This window comes from Mandrillus leucophaeus, unplaced genomic scaffold (genome assembly GCF_000951045.1).
Source record: "Mandrillus leucophaeus isolate KB7577 unplaced genomic scaffold, Mleu.le_1.0 Scaffold134, whole genome shotgun sequence".
Classification (NCBI taxonomy): Eukaryota; Metazoa; Chordata; class Mammalia; order Primates; family Cercopithecidae; genus Mandrillus; species Mandrillus leucophaeus.
Window position 1 is genome coordinate 3559766 of NW_012101299.1, and position 23124 is coordinate 3582889.

At 47.3% G+C, this 23124-nt stretch overlaps 1 long non-coding RNA gene across 1 annotated transcript in view; it reads right to left on the minus strand.

Annotated features, from left to right (window-relative positions):
- LOC105534375 overlaps positions 1–5213 on the minus strand; it is a 141724-nt gene extending 136511 nt beyond the window's left edge. Inside the window, exon 1 of the long non-coding RNA XR_001005263.1 lies at positions 5071–5213. This is a non-coding gene — a long non-coding RNA (uncharacterized LOC105534375). The remainder of the gene's footprint in view (positions 1–5070) is intronic.
- Between the last annotated feature and the right edge of the window lie 17911 nt (positions 5214–23124).

A 23124-nucleotide genomic window follows, 5' to 3' on the forward strand; every position in this document is an offset into this window, starting at 1 on the left:
AGCCTTTAATAAGGAATCCTCTTTTAGGTAGGAAAATATTGGCATCTGTAACAAATAATCCTCAAAATTTAAATAGCTTAACAAGACAAAATTTTTATTTTTCTCTCAAACCACAAGTCCAGTGTGGATATTCTGTCATGACCAGCAGTTGAGGGATGGGTTCCAGGGCACTATGAACCATGACTGGCAATTGATGGGCAAGGTGGGGGTGCTATGTCTCATGGCTGGCAATTGAGGGGTGAGTTAGGGGGTGCTATGCCCCATGGCTGGCAATTAAGGGGTGGGTTGTGGGGAGCTATGCCCCATGACTGGCAATGGAGGGGTGGGTTGGGGAGAGCTACCCCCTACACTGTTATTTCAAGACTCAAGCTAATGGAGGTTCTGCCATCATCAATGTGTGGCTTCCAAGGTTTCCCAGGGGGTCAACATCTACCTGGAAACTGGGAGAGAGTAAAGGGATTGCCCAAGACAATCCCATTTACAATAGCTACAAATAAAACAGAATACCTAGGAATATATTTAACCAAGGAGGTGAAAGATCGCTACAAGGAAAACTACCACACACTGATGAAAGAAATTGCAGATGACACGAACAAACGCAAAAACATCCCATGCTCATGGATGTTAAGATTAATATTGTTAAAAAGACCATACTGCCTACAGCAATCTACAGACTCATTATACCCTATCAAAATATCAATGTCATTTTTCACAGTCTTAGAAAAAAAAATCCTAAAAGTTATATAGAACCACCAAAGAATATGAACAGCCAAAGCAATCCTAAGCAAAAAGAACAAAGCTGGAGGCATTACATTACCTGACTTCAAATTATACTACAAGGCTATAGTTACCAAAACAGCATGGCACTGGTATAAAAACAGACACATAGATCAATGGAACAGAATAGAAAACTCAGAAATAAAGCCATATATCTACAGCCAACTGTTCACAAAGGCAACAAAAACATAAACTGGGGAAAGGATATTCTTTTCAATAAATGGTGTTGGGAAAATTGGATTGCCATATGCAGAAAAAAGAAACTGGACCCCTATCGCTCACCATATACAAAAATTAACTAAAGGCCAGGCATGGTGCCTCACACCTGTAACCCCAGCAATTTGGAAGGCGGAGGCAGGCAGATCACTTGAGCTCAGGATTTTGAGACAAGCCTGGCTAACATGGTGAAACCCCATCTCTACTAAAAAAAAAAAAATACAAAACTTAGCCAGGCGTGGTGGTGGGCACCTGTAATCCCAGCTACTCAGGAGGCAGAGGCAGGAGAATCATTTGAACCCGGGAGGCGGAGGTTGCAGTGAGTTGAGACAGCTGCCTCAAAACAAAAACAACAACAAAAAAGTCAACTCAAGATGGATTAAAGACTTACATGTAAGACCTGAAACTAAAAATACTGGAAGAAAACCTAGGGAAAACTCTTCTAGACTTTGGTCTAGAAAAAGAATTTATGCCTAAGACCTCAAATGCAGAAACAACTAAAGCAAAAATAGACAAATGGGACTTAATTAAACTAAAAAGCTTCTGTACAGCAAAAGAAATCATCAACAGAGTAAACAGATAACCTGCAGAATGGTAGAAAATATTTGCAAACAATGCATCCAACCAGGGACTGATATCCAGAATTTACAAGGAATTCAAACAACTAACAAAAACAAAAATAAGCCCATTAAAAAAGCAGGCAAAGGACAAAAATAGACGTTTTTCAAAAGAAGTCATACAAATGGCCAACTAGCATATGAAAAAATGCTCATCGCTAATCAGAGAAATGTAAATTAAAATCACAATTAGATACCATCTTATACCAGTCAGAATGGCTATTGCTTAAAAGACAAAAATAACAGATGTTGGCAAGGATGTGGAAAAAAGAGAATGTTTACACACTGTTGGTGAGGATGTAAATTAGTGCAACGTCTATGGAAAACAGTATGGAGGCCGGGAGCAGTGACTCATGCCTGTAATCCCAGAAATTCAGGAGGCCAAGGTGGGAGGATCGCTTGAGCGCAGGAGTTTGAGACCAACCTGGCCAACGTGGTGAAACCCCATCTCCACTAAAACTGCAAAAATTAGCCAGGCATGGTGGTACACACCTATAATCCCAGCTACTTGGGAGGCTGAGGCATGAGAATTGCTTGACCCTGGGAGGTGGAGTTTGCAGTGAGCCGAGATCACGCCATTGCACTCCAGCCTGGGCGATAGGGCGAGACTCTGTCTGAAAAAACAAAATGAAAAACAGCACGGAGATTTCTCCAAGAACTAAAAGTAGAACTACCATTCAATCCAGCAATCCCACTACTGAGTTTCGATCCAAAGGACTAAAAGTGGAACTACCATTCAATCTAGCAATCCACTACTGAGTGTCGATCCAAAGGAAAATAAACCATATCAAAAAGATATCTGCACGCGTATGTTTACAGCAGCATTATTCACAATAGCAAAGATGTGGAGTGAACCTAAGTATCCATCAACAGAGGAGAGGATGAAACAATGTGGTGTGTGTATATATATGTGTGTGTGTGTGTGTGTGTATATATACACACACACATATGGAGGTCATTATCTTAAGGGAAACAACTCAAAAGCCAAATACCACATGTTCTCACTCATATGTGTGAACTAGAGGAAGTGTCCACATGGTAGCCGAGAGTGCAATGACAGACACTGGAGCCTCGGAAGGGCAGGGGCAGGAGGGAGGTGGAAGATTTAAACATGACTTAATGGCTTCTTTGTAAACTATTTGGATGGCGGTTCCACTAACAGCCTAGTCTTCACCACTATGCAATATGTGCACGTCCCAACACCACACCTGTACTCCATACATTTATACTATTTAAAAAAAAAAAAAACATTGCCCGAGAGAAGTGTCCCCGTGCAGGCCAGCAGCAGCCCACATCACTCCCACTCAGACCCCACTGGTGAGGACTCAGTGGCCTCGCATAGCTGAAAGGGGCCCTGGGCAGTGCAGCCTCACTGTGTGCCCGGAAGAGGCTCTGAGCTCCGTGCCTGGCTGGGAGACTCCACCACCCGCTCTCATTATCTGCGCACCTTAATAGCCACCAGGCCTTTCAGAGGGAAGAGGCGTCACTTAGACAGCAGTTAAGCAGCACAAAGGGGCTTGCTCTGGGCACTGAGCCCTCACCTGTGCCCTTCCCATCACAGGTCGTTGTGAGCCAGTCACAGAATCATTAGTGAGAGGTGGCCAGTTCCAAGTTCTCAGTCCGGGTCGTGAGCGTTAAGAAGTAAGGACAGTGCCAAATCATAATTGGTCAAATTTGGTTTGCCACTATAGGTCCAGCCGTTAGGTGAGGACAGTGCAAAATGGCAGAGCCCTTGGGGAAGTGCCTGAGCAGTTCTGATGTGGGAAGGGGCACGGGCGTCTTCAGGGAGCCTCTAGAAAGCGCTACGCTTGATGCTGTTAATATGTGTTTGTTATATGCGCCCGGCCTCCATACTGTTTTCCATAGAGGTTGCACTAATTTACATCCTCACCAACAGTGTGTAAACACTACTGTTACCTCGTTTCATACTCATAACCGCCCCCTCCACGAATATGGCCACACTAGGACGGAGGAATCTTAGGTTAGAAAAGTCCCAGAATCCACAAAAGAACAAGACACAGTCTTTGCTTTCTAGGCCCCAACACTCGAGTGAAATGGTTGCAGCTGACACGTGTGAGCTGGGCACATAAATCATAAGCCCGAGTGCCAAGGCCCCCACACCAGCCGGCACGTTGGCTCCCAGGGTCCACACCCGTGATGGTCACCCGCTGCCTGACTGGTTTAATGAGCGCTAAGACAACAACCCATTCCTGCAGAATTCTGGTAACTTTGCAGTGGAGGCCTGAGCACCACGGTCAGCCTGTCTGGTCCACTCAATCCCTTCACAGCTGAGACCCCTGTGGTTCTCTGACCAGCGTCCACCTAAGGCTCGCCTGGCAGAGGCACCTGCTTTGGAGGACTCCTAAGAGGGGTGTCATACCATGTCTGAAAACTGCACCCCGGGACACCTCTACCTCCTTACTATCGCATTCAACCTCTGATGGTAAACCCCAACTCTGAAGAGCAAATACAACCCTAACTCTGCTTAGTTACTAGAAGTCACTATCCCAAAAACAAAAACAAAAACAAAACAAAACAAAACTCTACCAAAAGAAGAAACTCAGCACCCAATCTTAAATTTCCATACTGGCTCTTTTGCATTTCTCTGACACATGCCAGCTTAAACCCAGACACTCATATTTTGCAAACGAAAACTGCTGAAAAGGTAACCTGGCCACCTGCTCCTAGGACAGGCCGACTCCTTTCCCTTGGGTCTCTACCCCATTTCTCCTTCTTTAGGATTCCTTCGGGCTTTGCATTCTCTTCCCAGGACCAAAATAGTCCCCTGTAAACCTACTATCCTTTCTTTTCTGTGTTTTATAAAGAGTGAAGGCAGAAGTGACTAAAGCAACGTGCTGACAAGAAGCCAGCACCCGATTTAAGGACAGTCTCTTGTAAGGGCCCGGCCCACCCATCGTCCCTGACTCTGAACAGTGCTGTCTGTTCAGCAGTGCTAAGAGTGAGATTAATTATCCCCCAGTCCAGCCGAGAAGCGGGGGTTGCCACACGGATGTGTCTCCAGCCACTTACTACACAGAGACTTACTCATCACAAGCGCTGAGGATCTTGAAAGGACGCACATTCCTGAGCAATATTTGTCCCTATGCTAATTTGATTCTGGAAAAACCAGGCTTCCCCCAGCAAGAAAAGCAAGTGAGAGAAAGAAGAGCAAGCTTTTGCCAAAATAAATGGGAGGAAGAATCCAATTCAACTTCTCCTCATTGCACGGTTTGATCTCTGCTTTCCATTAGGGAGTTGAAGAGGGACTGCCCCTTCACCTGTTTGCCTCTGTGACTTCAGACAAATCCAGTTGACAACGACAAAGCACCTTCTTTGTCCTTCTCATCAGTTAATTTAAAGGGTGCATGTTTACTAACAGCTTAATCTATTTGGTGCAAACACTCTTTCACATTCTTTTCCTTCATCAAAAACAAAACCCCAAAACCTTCCAGAAACTCACATGGAAACTTCCCGTCTTAAGTCGGCCTGGATGGCAGCATCATAGCTACAGAAATCTTAGCCGCACAACCATGTCTTAGTCGGTTCACGAGCCTCCCTCTCTCTGTGAAATGTCAGGACCAGAAGCTCGCATTTTGAGTGGCTAGTCTCAGCTTTTACAACTCTTCACACTGCAAACACTGAAGTAGCAGTGAGAGCTCCCTTTGACCCAAAGAAATTCCTTCCTCCAAGAATCAACTGAGAGGAAATCAACGTTTATGTTTCACACACAAAAAAATTGACAATAAACTTAATTAGACTTGGTATCTTAAATACGCCGACAACTGCTGGTAACTTCACAAACAGAATGAACCAAGTTTACTTTCCTTGAGTTATTACCTAGCTGTATCAGGAAACATTTGTTTCTACCAAAGTGATCACTTGCATGGAGTTTTAACATCAGTTGCAAGAGAAGTATGGTATAATTTTAACACTGTACTTGCTTATATTTTATTTTAAATACAGAGTAATGTTTTAAATTGAATTTAACTATAAAACTTCCATAAAATAAAAATGCATGATCTCATAAAATCAAATCAGTCTTTAATTGTAATAATAAAAATTACATTTAAGTAATGGTGTCTCGGAGTTAATAGCTCCATAAAATCGCCCCTGAAAAGCCAATCTTTGCTACCTGAGTGACTTTTTCTTTAACATTCTGCAATTAAAAGACGAAGTTCTGCCGGGACTCACCATGTATCTGCTGCGGAACTCCTACTGGGAGCGAATTTCCAACTGAGCTCGCCAGTGAGTAGTGAAGGGAATGTCGGAGCAAAGGTGTGTTACCTGGGCCCAGAAGATTCCGCTCTCCACGTTTTAACTACAAACCACAGAAAAAGGGCAACGTGAAACCAGGAAACGTTTTTAGAAAATTCTAAAATAACTACCATCTAGAGATAAAGTAATTTTTTTTCCCACTACACACCAGGAATAACGTTTCCCCAGTGTTATATACCATTACTACTCATTTGTGGATTAGGGGATTTATAAGGATGATGTCCATTTTTTTAATGCATCTTGAAGTAAGCAAAGAGTAGATTCCACCTTACAAATGCATTTTATGTCTAAGAAAGGCTTCTTCTGTTCCTTTACATCTTCCAGGTAACAGACATCAAGAAACCCAGCACTGCGGACTTAGCACCCAGGCACACGTTCGCATGTTCCTATTTATTTCACGTGTGCCGACCTCCTATCCTGATGAGGCCTCAAGTCCCCTGAAGACAGGGACTGTGTATTTTATTTTCCCCATGCATTTGCTCTAGGACTGGATCTTCAACACGTACAAGCGGGTGCAGGGAGGGAGGCCCTGAAAATCTTCACCAGCATCGACGCAAAAGGCCAAAGCCAAGCTTGTCTTCAACATCAGCCTCCAAAGGCCCCCCTTCTCTCCCCAGCCTTCACCTCCTCCCACGTTCCCTCCACCAATGCACCGCAGCTTCCTCAGTCTGGAAGTTGCCTGAGGGCTTATGACTCACACAGAATTAGGAATCCAGTCCCACCGGGCAATTTCCAGCTCTCCAAGCCCCTGTGATGCCTGCGGAAGGGGCAGCTGCTGAGCTCCCTAGGGCTGCGGCTACACACTCCCCTCTGCAAGAAACCTGCTTTAATTTCAGGGTTGTCTACCTACACACAAACCTGATTCTAGTAACTCCGTGACAAAGAACCTCTGTTACCTTCCTTCACCTGCAGAATAAAGAGGACCCGCCAAAGCCTCCCAAGGTCTATTGCTTCCTGTTCCTCTTCTCTCACTCCCCCTCTTCCTAGCCTTCCCCTTGACCTCATGTAGAAGATTGTTTCCTACTTTGGAATAAGTGGCTTAGGCCAGAGAGTGCCATGGCTTCTGTGTTACTCTCTACCCTCACCCCGACCACCAGCGCTGGAGCCACAGCCCTGCATCTGAGCTCTGTGGCCAAATGCACACCCACCTGGTCAAGACTGCCAGCCACACACCCCAGCCTCCATCACCCACACCCACACTGACAGAGGATGCCCACGAGCAGGCCCCAGGGGCTTCCAAGACCAGGACTGTGAGGGATCATTTGACTCATCAACAGGACAGGATAATACTTGTATTTTTAAAAGAGTCTTACGCGCTGCGTGAAGAAAGGCCGGGCAGGCGTGGGTGGTGGGCAGGCTGCCATGTCCATGAGACCAGAGTTCCGGGCTTCCTCGTTTAGCCTCTATCCTTCCACACAGTGCAGGCAGCAGGCAGTGAGAACAGGTCCCCGGATGACCAGGCGGGTGCGCTAGGACTGCAGGGGTCCTGGTGGGACATCATGCTGGCCACCTAGCCCACGGGCAGCAGAGAGAAAAGGGCAGATTCAGGACACATTCAAGAGAGAGAACCCGCAGGATTCAAGTCATCACATAGGGTGGATTCAGTAAAACGTATCAAGGATGAGGCCCAGGTGTGTGACGTGAGCAGCTGGGTGGATGGGATGTGGAGGCTAAACCAGGGGCCACTGCAAGAGCCCCATGTCTAGGCCAGAGGGCTGTGAGCTCCACACCAGAACAGGAGACAAGTCGTGCAAAGGGAGGTGCCTTACCCACAGCTATGCGGCCTGGAGCCCAGCAGAGAGGTCCCCCTGGAGATATCACGTGGAGCAGATGACAGTGGAGGCAGGGGATGCGATGGGATCCCACCAGGAGGGCCTGAGAAGGGGAAGACAGGAGGCCTGGGCTGATACTGGAAGGTGAGTGGAATGGATGGCCCCTGCAAGGTGAGGAGTCCCTGCAAGGTGAGGAGTCCCTGTAAGGTGAGGAGTCCCTGCAAGGTGAGGCCCAAACAGGAGAGTGAAGACCCCATGGCCAAGGCTGCCAGAAGCAGAGGGAAGCCTGCTTTCCCTAAGCTCATGAACTCAAGACTAAAAAGGAAAAAGAAAATCTTTCTTACTCAGTTGTATTATCACTAGAATAACAAGTACTTTATCCTCTTTTTCTTGGAACTGTTCCGTTTTTTTTTGTTGCAATATTAGTTAAAATGGGTTTCTTACTTAACCTAAAAATTCAAATACAGTTTATAGCTTGTCACAAGTAAACTGCAGCATTTTAAAAAAATGATTTACAAAGGTACTTTGGGGAAGATATTCATGACTGAATGGAGACTTCATAAAACGAAATGAGGTGAAATCATTCAAGGAAAAGACAGAACTTCTAATCAGAAAGCATTTATAGCTAAGTCTAAGCCTAAAATTAAATAGTTAAAATTTCCAGCACTTCTGCTGTTGTATGAGGTTCATGATCGCCCTGCCACATTTGACCAGTTGGGCCATTAGAAACAGAAAGGTACAAAATTGCGGAACAAGTGTCTCGTGCACACTTGCCCTTGCTGGGTGCTGCTCAGGTCTGTGCTCTATGAAATGCAATTGGACTGCAAATATGTATGTATATATTTTTGATAATGAATTTAATAAGTAGCCAACATCTCATAATATAGAATTTAACTGTCATTGTTTTCAGCTAGTTTTAACTGGGAGCCCTTAACTAAAGAATAAAAAGCATTCTTATCTCTATAACTAGATAATTATAATCTATATAATTAATTCTATCTTATTCATCTGCATGGAAGAAGGAAGTTTACTTTCTCTTGCAGAAATCAGTTCGCCTCTCCCCACACAGCACCCTCATCACTTGGCTCCTGCAGCCAAGTTGCACCTGGGCACAGCACCTGGGCACCTGGATACCACTCCTTGCCCACACCTGGGCACCACCCCACCCCCCCTCACCTGTGCACCTCCTCCACCTAACCTGGGCACCGTCCTGACCCCCTCAGCAGGGGACCGCCCAGCCCTCCACACCTGGGCACCGCCCCACTCCCCTCACCTGGCACCTCATCACCCAGCCCATAGCACCCCGCAGCCTGGCCCCAGGCCCACCTTCCAGGGCTCCCCGCGAAGCCTCCTGTCCGCTCAGCCCCACGCGCGGCACCACAGGTCCCGTGGGTTCCACCTTCCCAGCACCTCTGAGGCCTCGCGGTCACTTCTCCCCGCACCCGAGCAAAGCCCGGCAGATAAATCTCTGGGGACGGCGCCTCTCCTGCCCCAGCCCCGGGGTCTCCCGTCTCACCCCACGCAAAGGCAATCTGGGCCGTGACCTCCGAGGCCCCCAGATCTGCCCCCGCGCGAGACGGGCAGGGAGAGGACGCGCGGCCCCCACCCACTCAGCTCCCAGTGCGGAGTCCCGGGACCACCTTGCGGAGAAAAGTCGGCCCGCACCTGCCGCGGAGGAGAAGCTGGGGGTGGGGGACCCAGGAACTCCGGCTCGGTCCAGGCGGGGCACCTGGAAAAGCCTCGCGTGGGGCGACTCGGGACGGCGGCGAGGAGGGAGGCTCCGCGGACGCGCGTGGGGCGGCCCGGGACGGCGGGTGCCAGGCGGAAGAGGAGGCGGCCCGGGGCACCCGAGCTCAAGCACCGCTCCCCCGACGTGCATCCGGCCCTGGGCGCCTCCCCCTTTACTTGGCTTCCTCCCCCACGACCACCCTCGGCTCACCCTCCAAACACAGGGGCGCCCCGCGCTCCCCCTGCGAGGCCACGCGAGCCCCGAGCCCCGCGCACCGGGCTGCAGACGGGAGACGGGCTTCAGCCTCAGGAGGCCCCAGACTTGCTGGAAAGGCAGGTGTGTTTAAAAATGGAACGGAAAGCTCTGTTGACCGGCAAAAGAAGTATTTACAAATCATTCTGGAAATGTAGAGACCACGGGGGAGAAAACGGACGCCTCCTAAACCTCCATGCGATCTTCCGAGGACTGGAGGACACCGGGCCCAGCCCCTGCAGCCCCGTGGGCTCCGCGATGACCCCACCCGCTTCCCCACCAGCCCGTTCCTCCAACCGCGGCTGCTGCGTCCCACCAGGCTCCTTCCTGGCCCTGAACACACGGCGACGTTCCTGCCCCCACGTCCACCTGAGGAGGCTCTTTCTCAAGCCCCTGCCTGGTACCCATCCGCCCCTCTGGCTTCCTGTCAAATGGACAGATGCTTAGTTATTCCTCGTTTTGCGGATGTTAAGTGATTTTTTTTTTTTTTTTTGAGATGGAGTCTCACTCTGTGGCCAGGCTGGAGTGCAATGGCGCAATCTCGGCTCACTGCAACCTCCGCCTCTGGGGTTCAAGCGATTCTCCTGCCTCAGCCTCCCTAGTAGCTGGGACTACAGGCCCCTGTCACCACGCCCAGCTAATTTTTGTATTTTTAGTAGAGTCAGGGTTTCACCATGTTGGTCAGGATGGTCTCGAACTCCTGACCTCAGGTGATCCACCCTCCTCGGCCTCCCAAATTGCTGGGATTACAGGCCTGAGCCACCGCGCCCAGCCACCAGTCTTCTTAATTTAAACGATAAGCACCTTGAAGGTGCCGTGGAATCATTATTAGATCAGATGAGTCGACTTCGTGCTGATCATCAATAATCTACAACCTTGTCCAATTTACTTACTTTCTTCTCAATTTACTCTTCTACAAAGGAAGGATGATGAGCCAAGTAATCTTAGTTGTTCCCAAGGGGATTTTTATTGTCACATATTTTCTCCTATCTGTGAGTATCACAGGAGAGCAAGCACTCAATACGTCCTTGCTTATTGGGGTTTTTTCCTCTTTAATATCTTACAACGAAGGCATATTGGAAGGTAGGAAAAGCCCTGGTCCATGCCAGGGGAGCTGTCCCAGGCTCCCAGCCTCGCAATAACATCTACAGAATTCTAGAGATAAGAGGCACCTAAGCGAGTCTTTATCTACCCTCCCCAGTGAGCAAACAGGAAAGCTGTCAAGAATTTCAGAACGCCCAGTTCTGCACGGTCCATTGTTTGAAACTGAACTCTGGACCAAAAGTGCTTACAGTGAAGCCCAACGTTTATGACACGATCTTAGCGGGGTCAGACCGCTCTGAAAATGGTGTTAGCTGGTGATTCTTTTCCTACTAGTTAAAGAAAACAGTATATCTGGAAAATTCTGGTTTTGGCTAATTCCTAAATAAACAGAACACGAGGAAGTAATTACTCTTGGCATAAATCTAGTGTCTAGAATTATAGGATTTCTTCCCACAAAATGTCAAAGTTGGACTTAAATCAACACATGTCACATCATTGTCATTCCTTAAAATTAGAAACAATTTCAAATTGTTTCAGAACAACTTATCAGTGACAATAAACCAGAACTGAACATTTAAAATAATTTTTATTTCATGGACCTCCTACAAGCTTAGTGTATGGAAAAAGTGCTAAACACAAAATTATCTGTGAGTTCTGAATAAATATTTACCAATTCTATCACTATCACTTATTACCTCTCTGAACGAGTCTCTTAGCCTCTAACTCTGGGCTGGTTGGCCTTTTTTGTTTTTGTTTTTTTCTTAACTTAGAATGTGCTTCCCATTTGAAAAGGGAGAATGAGGATTAAATAAGACAATTTATGCAAAATTGCCTAACATAGTGCCTGGTGAGTAGTAAATGCTCTGTAAATATGTGTTCCTTTCTAGTATCCTTTCCAATATTAGAAAGATTTGCCTTGTAAAACTGTCCATTTTAAAAGAAGCAATAGGGCTAAAGTGAACTGCTGTAGAGATGAGTCCAGCACACAGCAAGGGAAAGTTCTAGCACAGCACTGATCGGTGCTTAGGAGGAAAAGTAAATCAGATTCAATTTTTCAGTATTCTTATACTTAGAACATAAAACACCAGATTCTAACCTAATCCCCATTTGAGGCATATGGCTTATAGAAGACAAATTAAAGACAAAAATACATAAATAGTATTCATTCCCTTGTCCTAAGACTCCACAGCTACATCTTGAGATTCCCCCTTGAATCTTCGCTGCATTGGACGCTGGGGTGCTGAACTTGAACGTGCCCCGTGCTTAGAGATTGAGTCAGAAGCTGCATCTGTGCCTCCCGAGCACCTGGTGTGTGCCTTGCTGGGGAGTTACTTAGCCCAACTTCTGTTTCTGAATTCAGGAAGAAAAGCGGAGGAGCCGGCAGCAAGCAGGAGCCAGAGGGCAGGAGGCCCTGGAGCAAGAACGGGCAGCTGGTGAGAGGCCCAGCACTGCAGCCAGAACTTTCTTCTTTTGTCGCTGGCTACGAAGAGAAAGACTGGTTTGAAGTTCCCAATAGGTTTCAAGTACTACTTTAGGCTCCAGAGTATGAAGAGATGAATAGGAAAAAAAAAAAAAATCCCTTCTCTTAGGAAATTCAAGGTCTAGCAGAGACACAGGCACAAAGTCACCATCACGATTTCCTGTCTGATGTGCTAGGAAGACTTGCCTGTGTGGACAGGGAGTTACAGATGCTGGGATGCCTTGCAAGAGAGGGCACGTGAGCCAAGTCTTGCAAGCTGAGTACTGCTGGGGAAAAGGGGTATTCCAGGAACGTGGTTCTCCAGCTTTTAGCTGCATCAGAGTCACCTGGGCTCATTAAAGCATGGATTTCTGGGTCTCCTTCCTAGAGTTTCGGATTCAGTGAGTTTGGAGTGGGGCCCGAGAATCTGAATGTCTAACAAGTTCCCAGTTGCTGCTGCTGCTGCTGCTGCTGCTGTGAGAATCAAGTTTGAGGACTGCTGTGGAGAAAGCGTGGCCAGCGCCCAGTGGAGAGAGAAGATGAAGACACTGCTGAGACGCACACGCGGGGGCCCGCTCCCCAGAGCATCGGACTGCATCGGGGCGCTTTTCAAGCTCCCAGGTGATTCCAATGGACAGCCCAGGGTTAAACATCAGTTCCTGGCAACTCCTCTATTCAATCATGAGCAAAAGATGAGGCATGTCCTGTTTCTCCCAGCTCTGTGTCATTCCCAGACGTACTGGGTATTCTTTAATGCTCCGCCTCAGTCATGGATTCAAGGTTGCCCAAGACAGAGTCGGCATCTCCCCTGGAGCTACTGTTCCTCCTGGATGAGCTGAGCTACCTAATGGCCTGGAGTGGGGCCTGTGCACTGTGGTCTGCTCACTGATTTCTTGGGATGAGTCTTAGCCGTGCCTTACACTAAATTATAAGCTCCACAGAGCAGGGACTTGTCTCCTGCCTGCTGCTGTCCCCCACTGCCCAGCACAGGGCCTGGGACAGAGCAGGTGCCCAGTGTTAACTTTTGCTGAGCGAATGCCCTGGGAGTCACTAAAGCCTTTTGTGTTGGAATGCCTGTGGAATCTTGCCTTTTACACACAGCTTGTCACTGAACTTTGTGCGTGTGATTTAAAGAAAGAAATAGAGACCATCTTTGGTGTTGCAATGCCTAGCATTTCAGCCAGGCTTCTCAAAACAGAACCGACGTGATTCATAGGAGCTGGAGGAAAGGGATTCATCAGGGAATTGGCTCACTTGATTATGGAAGCTCGGGAGGCCCATGGCAGGCCGTCTGCACGCTGGAGACCCCGGGAAGCCGGCAGCGTGGTTCAGATCACATCCAAAGGCCTCAGAACCAGGGAAGCCGGTGCTGTAACTCTCAGTGTGAGGCAGAAGGCCCAAGTACCAGAGAGGGTGGTGCACAGGGGGCTGGTGTGAGTCCCTGAGTCCAAATGCCGTACAGCCTGGAGTTCCAATGTCCAGTGGCAGGAGACAAAGGGCGTCCCAGCTCTGGAAGAAGGGGCCAGAATCCACCTTTCCTCTGCATTTGTGCTCCATCCGGGCCCCCCTAGCCGACTGAAGGGTGCCACCCACATTGACGACAGATCTTCTCCACTCAGTCCACTGACTCGCACACCAAACTACTCTGGAAACTCCCTCACAGACATGCCTGGGGCAGCACATTCATTCTAATCAAACACCAGGCCAACTGGATTTCCCTTTCAGCAGAAGAGGGCCATGCCCAGTGCCCACTGAAGCATAAGAATAAATGGTGCTTTGTCAGGTATCTGGGCATCCCTTAATACCCTGTCACCTTGACATCCAAAATCCACCATCCCAAGCTCCCCCTTTGTCACTTTGGTACCCATACACATCTCCTTAAACCATGTTTAACCTCCAAATAAAGACAATAATAAGGTCATATTTCTGCCTAGCATGATACAGCCATGCTGTATACAACCAAAATCACATAGCAAACCATGCTGCGGTTTGAACATGCTCCTTCCAAAATCCAGGTGTTGCCAATGGGATGGTATTAAGAAGTGGGTCTTTAAGAGGCGATTAGGCCATGAGACTAAATGCCCTTGTAAAGGGGCTTGCTGGAGGGAGCTGGCCGTCTCTTGCCTTCCGCCAGTGGTCCTCCAGCTCTAGCCTCATCAGAATCACTGAGAACACAGCAAGAAGGCCCACACCAGATGCCAGCACCTTGATCTTGGACTTCCAGCCTCCAGAACTTTGGGCAAATTAATTTCCATTCTTTGTAAAGTACCCAGTCTCAGATATGCTGTTGTAGCAGCACAAACGATGAAGACACCTTTACCTGGTAAAGGTAAAGAGAATCTTGGATGCAAGTAATAGGTAAGCTTTAAAATTCCTGAGGTAAGATCTATAAGACCTAATGACAAGAAACACAGCTTATTGCTTACTTGAGTGTCTGTTCATTTTAATTTATCAATAGAATCTTCATATATCTGATTTGGAAATATTCTTTAAAACTTTTTTGCAGGGAGGCAGGGAGAGTTTGCCCCACTTCTCCTGTGTTCTTATGCTTCACCATGAACTGGGTGTTTTCCGACCACAAAGCCACAGCAGCTCTCCGTTCTTGAGTTGAAGTGGCGAATATTGGCTCTACCCAAGATGATTCTAAAGCACAAGCTGCATGGGCGCATGGCTCAGATCCCCGTCTCAGCACTCTGCCACGTCACATCCTCTCGAGCATGCTGCAGCCTGGGGAACAGCATCCTCCACCTGCTGACTGAGAAATCAAAGGTTCAGGCCTCGTTTACGGATGGTTGTGCACAATACGTGCTACATTGGCCCAGAAATGGAGAGATGGCTCTGAAGGACAGTGTTGAGGGAAATATTTGCAGTGGGCAGGACTCCCAGCAAAGTACCTGGCTGTTCATTTTGCCCCAAAGAGAATATGGCCTGAGACTGCAGGAGCCATCAGTATGAACAGATGGCCCAGGACTTGGAAGGAATACAGCTGGAAAACTGATAACAGGGCAGGCTCTGCAGGAACTATGTGGATAGACTTCTTCAGTGGACACAGAGTATGGACACATTTGTGTTACATAGGAAAGCTTACCAAAGGGCAACTTCACCAGAGAAGGCTTAGAACAGATCCCAATCTTTCTGGCACCAGAGACCAGTTTCATGGAATATAATTTTTCCATGGACCTGGGATGAGGATGGTTTTGGGATGATTTGAGCACGTTACATTTGTGTACTTTATTTCCATTATTATTACATTGTAATACATTGTATTATTACATTGTAAATAATCATACAACTCACCGTAATGTAGAATCAGTGGGAACCCTGAGCTTGTTTTCCTGCAACTAGCCGGTCCCACCTGGGTGTGATGGGAGGTACTGGCTGCACACAGGCACCAGGAAACTCTGTCATGAGGAGTGTGTTGTTCATTGTGATTTTGATGGTGGTTACAAGACAGTTTGCATTTGCTAAAATTCATAGAATTATAAAATTTTAAAGGTGTATGTGTTTTTTAGCTCAATATACTTGAATTAAAATACACCAGGTACATACGTATAAATGGACAGGAATATTATTACTGCAAAACACATAACAGAAAATGTCAATAACTAAAGGAATGCTTGAATAAATAGTTGTATCTGGACCATGCATTATTCTGCAGCTATTAATGATCATTTTAATATACAAGTTTAAAAGTCCTACTAATAACTCTGCAAATGCAGATTTAACAGCATAGCTGAATTTCTTTTGAGAATCATTCTCTAGAAGAGTACAGACTTAGGTATGCAACAATGTTCCTCATTCCAAACTTCTTTATTTTGCCGTTTTATTGATCTGAGCCATTGTCTGTTAAAAATTAGAAAGGAAATGGAAGTACACAGCTATCCTGGGACACGATTAATTTATCTCACAGAATAATCAACCCAAGTGCAATAAAAAGAATCTGAGACCAAATGTTCAGATTAAGATTATATGCTGTTGCTTTTCATCCAGTTTTTATGGTGTTTAAACAAGGATTTGGTGGAGCCTTGACTTCTAAAAGGTCATACTGTGCGACACTGCTCTAAATCTTTGTCTGGTCTCACAACAAGGTGAGTTTCCTTAATGCTGCCACGAATCAGGTAAAAGGCACGCCAAGGTGAAAGTTAAATAAGAAACGATCTCAAATAGCATTTTTTAAAAGGCAAACATCAACCTTGTAAGTATTAAAAGCACGTTCTAAAATCCACTCTGATGACAGTTGAAGAAAGCCGCCTTTATGTGCACGGAGTCCTGGCTCTGCGCGGTCTTTTAAATGCGAGTGTTTACCTAAGGCTGCAGGCCAGGACCAGGCTCTGGCCTTGAGGAGGTGCCTTTGGGTTGCACACAGTGAACCCGATCTTTAACTCATAAATCGCTCTACACCTTTGTCTCCCCGGAGAAAGGCAGAGGTCTGCTCTCTCACAAGAACGTACAAGCCTCTTTAAAGTCAGGTGGCTTTTTACTCCGCGTCTCCATGCTTGTTGATTTAGAGTCTCTGTGAGTGACAATGCACATCACTGGCCTTTTTTTTTTTTTTAGCTCTGTCATCTGTGCTACTGAGTGTACTTTGCCTCAGATCAAAGTTGAAAGCTTCTAGAAAGATACACAAACCACAATGTGACAAATAGCATGCTGTGTTTGACACAGCAAACAATAAATTACTTTCATCAATCCAGATAAAGAATCCCATGTTTTCAATGCTAATTCTGATGTCTGAAATGATAGAACTTTACTACACTCTCAAAGAATGAGGAGCTTTAAATAATGAGGAAAAGACACAAAACTCACATACCACAAGTTCTGAAATTGCCATTGTTTGAAAACCTGTGGTTTCAACTTGCTAAATTAAAACTTAAATGGAATGGTCTATATTCAAATAAAACATGTTCATTTGTCTCCATTTTCTTAGTTTAAAAACAATTTTTCTGTGGTATATCTGTACCCAACCAGACTGTATCAAAACAAGGTTTCAATATTATTTAACAATTCTACAACAGCCTATTTCTTTCCCGTGTAAACTTTTGCCACAAGGTGCCCATTAATAAGGAATGGCATTGAATAAAGTTCCACATAGACACTCATTTGACCCGGGTGGTATGTCTCATTGGCCATCGTCTGAGACCAAAGAGGAAAGGACACTGCGTTTCCTGAGCACTGCTGCCCACTAGGCCCTGGCAAAGGGCCTCACACGATACCTAATTTAATCCCTCCACAGTCCCCTGAGGCGGATATTATCACTCCCATTTTCCAAATGAGGAGACTGAAGTTCAAAATAAGTGCAGTAAGTTGCCGAAGACCACACGCACCCAGTAAGTGAGAGAGCCGAGATCTCCACCTGTCCTTTTATTTGTGAAACCCAAACTATGACACTGTGGTGGGAACATCTCCTTCCGATGAATGAGTTACTCTAACATTTAAAAACGGATGCATTCACCTTTTCTGTCAGAATCCTGCCTGAATCCAGGAGAAACCCTCCTGTGATTTCACCGGGTACAAAGTAGTTTAATGTACTTCTGCCACCGGAGATTCTGAATTCCACATCCCATGGGTACTGGGCCGCGTGGTGAGGACGAACAGTTCAGAAAACAGGAAAAAAATATTTTGGATCCCAGGGGAACTGTGTTTTCCACTTATAAAAAGTATGCACATATATGCACTTTCTATAGACATATATATGTGTTTGGATTCAGACGTCCCTCCAGAACCCGAAAGTTCAACTGTGGCCAGCGGTCACCCCTCCACAGTCTCAGCGGGCTCCACCCCGCACGTGTCAGCGCCGCGACCCGGGATCCTCGAGAACCACGATTTGGGAGTGGGCCGGTTTAGGGTCAGCAAACACGCTGGGCTGAATGTATCATCACAGAAACCAGAAGGGAAACAGCAAAGCGGTGTTGGCGCCCCGGGCCTTTCCTGCGTTGGCGCTGGCCGCGGGGCCCAGGACCCGGGACGTCGGCGCCCGCAGAAGGGAAGGCCCCGGCCGCCCTGCTCCGCTACAGCTGCAGGCCTCTGCGGTGACGGGTGGGGGCAAAAACCCTGCAGAAAAGTCACCGTCACACGCGGAGTCCAAAACTCCCCTTTCCCCGCTGGAACCACTTTCTCCAAAGGGCTCCGCCCCGCGCTCTCCCCAACTCCGCGCGCCCCCAGACCCCTCATCCCCTCGCTCTCCCCCTCTTGCCCCGCGACCCTCCTCGCCCCCACCCCGCGTCCCTGCGCCGGGGCTCCAGCAAGGTCCCTGCCGCCTCCCGCGCCGCGCGCCCCGCACCTGCCCGCAGCCCGTCCCCTCCCTGCGGCGCAGCGCTCTGGGTTCGGGTGTCTGCCCTCTCCTCCCGCCCTTCCCGCCGCTCTTCTTGGCTTCCGTGTCCCCCTCCCCAGTCGGGCGTCACCCCCGCACCCAGCGTCTGCGCCCCCTCCCGCTAACCCGCGGCCTCGGCGAGGGCAGCGCGCTCAGCCGGGTGAACCTGGGACTGTGTTCCTGGCCCAGCGCTTTCATAAAAGGGCGCGGAACAGTAAGTCCTAGTTTGAGGAATAAACACGGACCCACACTGGCTATGCCGAGACTGATGCAGGAAAGGATGCGAATAAAAACATTCATTAAAATATGCCACGACCAAACCACGGAGAGAGTTACAATAAAACAGAACAATTTCAGAAACAGAGAAGTGATATTATTCCTTTATTATTACTGTATGGATAGATTGCCTGTCCATACAGTAAGTCATCAGCTGAGACCAAAACAAGCTCAAACGTGTATTATTCCTTTATTTCTGTTTCTTTTAGTATTTCTACTTGCATAAAACTACAACTTTTTCCACGAATAAAGTGTACACGAGGTAAAGGGTTTGGGCAGAACATTTGTTTTAGTGGATATCAAGAGAAAACTGCTTCTTGGATGGTTTGATGGTCTCCGGGCAAGGGCGCATCTCAGGGCAGTCGTGGCAGGAGGGGCACAGCTGCGGGGTCTCCCCCCGGGCTGGGCTGCACTCGTTCCTGTGCACACGGTGCGCACGGGCATCTAGAAGTGCACACCTGCTGAACTTAAATACAGTCTAAACTTCATTTCTTTATGATTCATTTTAAGGGTAATAAAGAGTGACAGTTACTACACAGGGTTTAATCTGGGGGACATGGAACCCATCAGCAAGACTGTTACTACTTAAGGGCTCCTAACTAGGAAACTGAGTCCAGTCCTAATTAAAGGAATAAATTTTTCCCTGTGGATGTTGAAAATAAATCCTTAAATACTATACAAATGAAAGAGCCTCCTATGACACTTAAAATTTCCACAAAAGCATTTACTTCCAAATTATCTCTGCACTGTGAAAATAAAACAGATGTGTGAACTGCGGAAAAGCAGTCCAGTGGCCTCATTTTAAATATTCTGCCTATGAATTCATACATTCTGGACTCATGGACTAAAATCTTGCTTAAAAAGGAGTATCAGGCCAAACACAGTGGCTCACACCTGTCACCCCAGCGACTTGGAAGGCTGAGGTGGGAGGATCACTTGAGGCCAAGAGTTCACGACCAGCTCCAGCAGCATAGTGAGACCCCCGCCTCTACCAAAAAATAAAATAAAATAAAATTAGCTGGGCATGGTGACATGTGCCTATAGTCCCAGCTACTCAGGAGGCTGAGGTGGGAGGATGGCTGGAGGCCAGGAGATTCAGGCCGCAGTGAGCTATGATGGTGCCACTGCACTCCAGCCTGGGGGACAGAGCAAGACCTTGTCTCTTAAAAATAAATACATACATACATACATACATACATACATACATAAAAGTAGTAATGCTGTGTTTCAAACATGGCAATTATCAAACCATCCAAGAAGCAGTTTTCTCTTGATATCCAACCATTTTCACTTTCCTGAACAAAGCAAACCATGCGGCCACACCCAGATCGAGGGGTGGGCAAAACCGCAGTCACTGGGTAGAGCGCTGTGGAGACGCCTGTGTGCACTCTGCCGGGCAGCTGTGCGGTCCCTCCCCCTGGAGGCCTGAGCTCAGCCATGTGTCTTGCTTCGACGGCTGGCACGTTAGCAAACACGCCAGCCAAGGCTCACAGCGGGCATGCACACGGGCTTCCCATCCTTTCTCATGGAGAAGCACGGCAGGGCTGGGTAGCTGGAGGATGAAGCTGGAGGATGAAGCTGGGTAGCTTTGGGGCACCACGGCTGAGCTGCCCCGGCCCAGGCCAGCCCGGGTTAGCCAGCAGCCTGCGGCTCCGTTTGAACCTTAGCTGCTTTGGGTTTCTTCTTAGGCGACTGCCTGTTCATACAGTAAGTCATCAGCTGAGACCAAAACAAGTTCAAAACAAGCTTCTGCTCAGCCGGGCCAGGACCGCCAGCTGCAGGCCCACTCGGAAATCCAGTGAAGCTGAATGTCTGAAACCACTGAGTCGGGGGGTGAGCGGGGTTGGAGTGCAGGGTTATTGAAACACTCCCTAACAACACAAGCCCAGAAGCATCAAGAGACAGCACACAAGCGGACTAGGGCCGGAGGCCGGCCTGGGTGTGACCGCAGAGCGCCCACCACGGCCTCCGCAGCAGCAGCCGGGGAAGGCAGGCCAGGCTCTGCGGACGGACCGGCCCGCAACCTCGGGACCGGTGAACAGCCTGGCCAGGGAAGCCTGCGACCTGTCAGTTAAGGGGCTAAGCTGGAGCTGGGAGGCCACTTGGGACTGAGCCTCTGGCGGCTCAAGTGGAGAATGTTCGATCCCAGGCTACATCCCCCTGGCTGAGCGGCTGCCAAGGCATCTGCTGTGGTGGCCCTCTCCCTCTCCAATGGCGCCTCTTACAGTCACACCCAACCCTCAGCTCCAGGGCTGCTTTGACCGCGATCAACCCCATTGTAAGAGTTGAAAAACGACTTTTGCAACTGCCCCCTCTCCTGATTCATCCTTTTTTCTTTAAAAGCTTGGAATCCTCCCTTGTTCTCTGAAGCACTTCCCAAGGTAACTTGGAAGCATTTCCTGGGCTACAGTCACTCCAATGTGGCTCAGATAAATTCTTTGTGGCTTAAGCTGTGCCTCAGTTTCCTTCCAGGTCCACGACACCCAGTTTCTGTATATTTTACCCCTGCTTCCAAATTAGGACCAACTAGAGAAAACCAAATATGTTCCCCAAACCACTGGCATGAGATGCTCACTTTGCCTGAGCCACCCCCAGTCTGGCAACATCCAATCAGGTCACCCTAGAAGCTTTCCTTTCTTCACTTTACAGCTTTCCTGCTCTCCTCCGCCCCCGAGCCCCTACTGAATGCAGGTGGTGGAGCTGAATTCCTTGTTATACCACAAGCTCTAAATAAACAGCCTGTTTGTTCTCCTTTGGCTGGTCCTTGTCTCCACAAGAGGAAGCAGGTGGACAATTGTGACCATTACAGGAAAGAGGTCCCAATCTGGACCCTAAGGGAGGGTTCTTGGATCTTGCACAAGAAATAATTCAGGGCGACTCCACCGTGCAAAGTGAAAGCAAGTTTATTAAGAAAGTAAAGGAATAAACGAATGGCTACTCCACAGACACAGCAGCCCTGAGGGCTGCGAGTTGCCCATTTTTATGATTATTTCTTGATGATAAGCTAAACAAGAGGTGGATTATTCATGCCTCCCCTTTTTATACCATATAGGGTAACTTCCTGATGTTGCCATGGCATTTGTAAATTGTCATGGGGCTGGTGGGAGTGTAGCAGTGAGGACACCAGAGGTCACTCTCGTGACCGTTTTGGTTTTGGTGGGTTTTGGCTAGCTTCTTTACTGCAACTTGTTTTATCAGCAAGGTCTTTATGACCTGTATTTTGTGCTGACCTCCTATCTCATCCTGTGACTTAGAATGCCTTAACTATCTGGGAATGCAGCCCAGTAGGTTTCAGCCTCCTTTTACCCAGCTCCTGTTTAAGATGGAGTTGCTCTGGTTCATATGCCTCTGACAGTACTACAAGCTACAACAGACATAGGAGCCAAATGGATGGGTCACAGGGCATGAGCATGGTTAATATGCGCCAGGCCGAAAAACTGCATTGTGGTATTCATTCAACTTTGACTTTCAATGTGTTGCAGATGATCAAGAGGCTCTTCAATGCATTCCCAAAGCCTTCCTTAATCCTTCAGTATGCAAGTCTTTTCTCTTTTGAAGCTCCTGGCCATCATTCTTGTCATTTTCTCTTCTAAAATTATCAGGTCTATTTCTGCCAGATCTTTAATCAGTAACGGCTTTACCTAAGAGCCTGCCACATCATTTCCATCAATTCCATTAAATCCTGACTCTTTCATGGAATTTGCAGTTTTTACTTTGCAATCTTTTTACCTTATATCCTTAAGTATCCATGGTGCCTTGCACTGGTGAGAAACTTGTTGACAAAGATACCGATGGCACAGTTGCCAGTGGGAAGTGGGAAGGGATATTTGAATAGCACTATTCTTATAAATCTTTCATCAGAAAATTTTGATAATAAAATCAGAATATTGATGCCTATCTTTTAATAATTTTTTCTATATTTTAGAAAGATCCTTTAGAAACAAAATAAATTATCTAAAAATTAAACTCACTACTTTTTACTTTATGTCTCTAGGAAAATCCCACTTGATCATGGTGAATAATTCTCTTAATGTGCTGTTGAATGTGGTTTACTAGTATTCTGTTGAGGATTTTTGCATCTGTGATCATCAGGGATATTGGTCTGTAATTTTCTTTTCTGGTAGTGTCCTTCTATGACTTGGTATCAGGGTAAGCTGGCCTTGTGAAATGAGCTTGAAAGGATTCTCTCAATACAAACAAATGGAAGAACATTCCATGCTCATAGATAGGAAGAATCAATATCTATGTGAAAATGGCCATAGTGTCCAAGGTAATTTATAGATTCAATGCCATCCCCATCAAGCTACCAATGACTTTCTTCACAGAATTGGAAAAAAACTACTTTAAAGTTCATATGGAACCAAAAAAGAGCCCGCATTGCCAAGACAATCCTAACG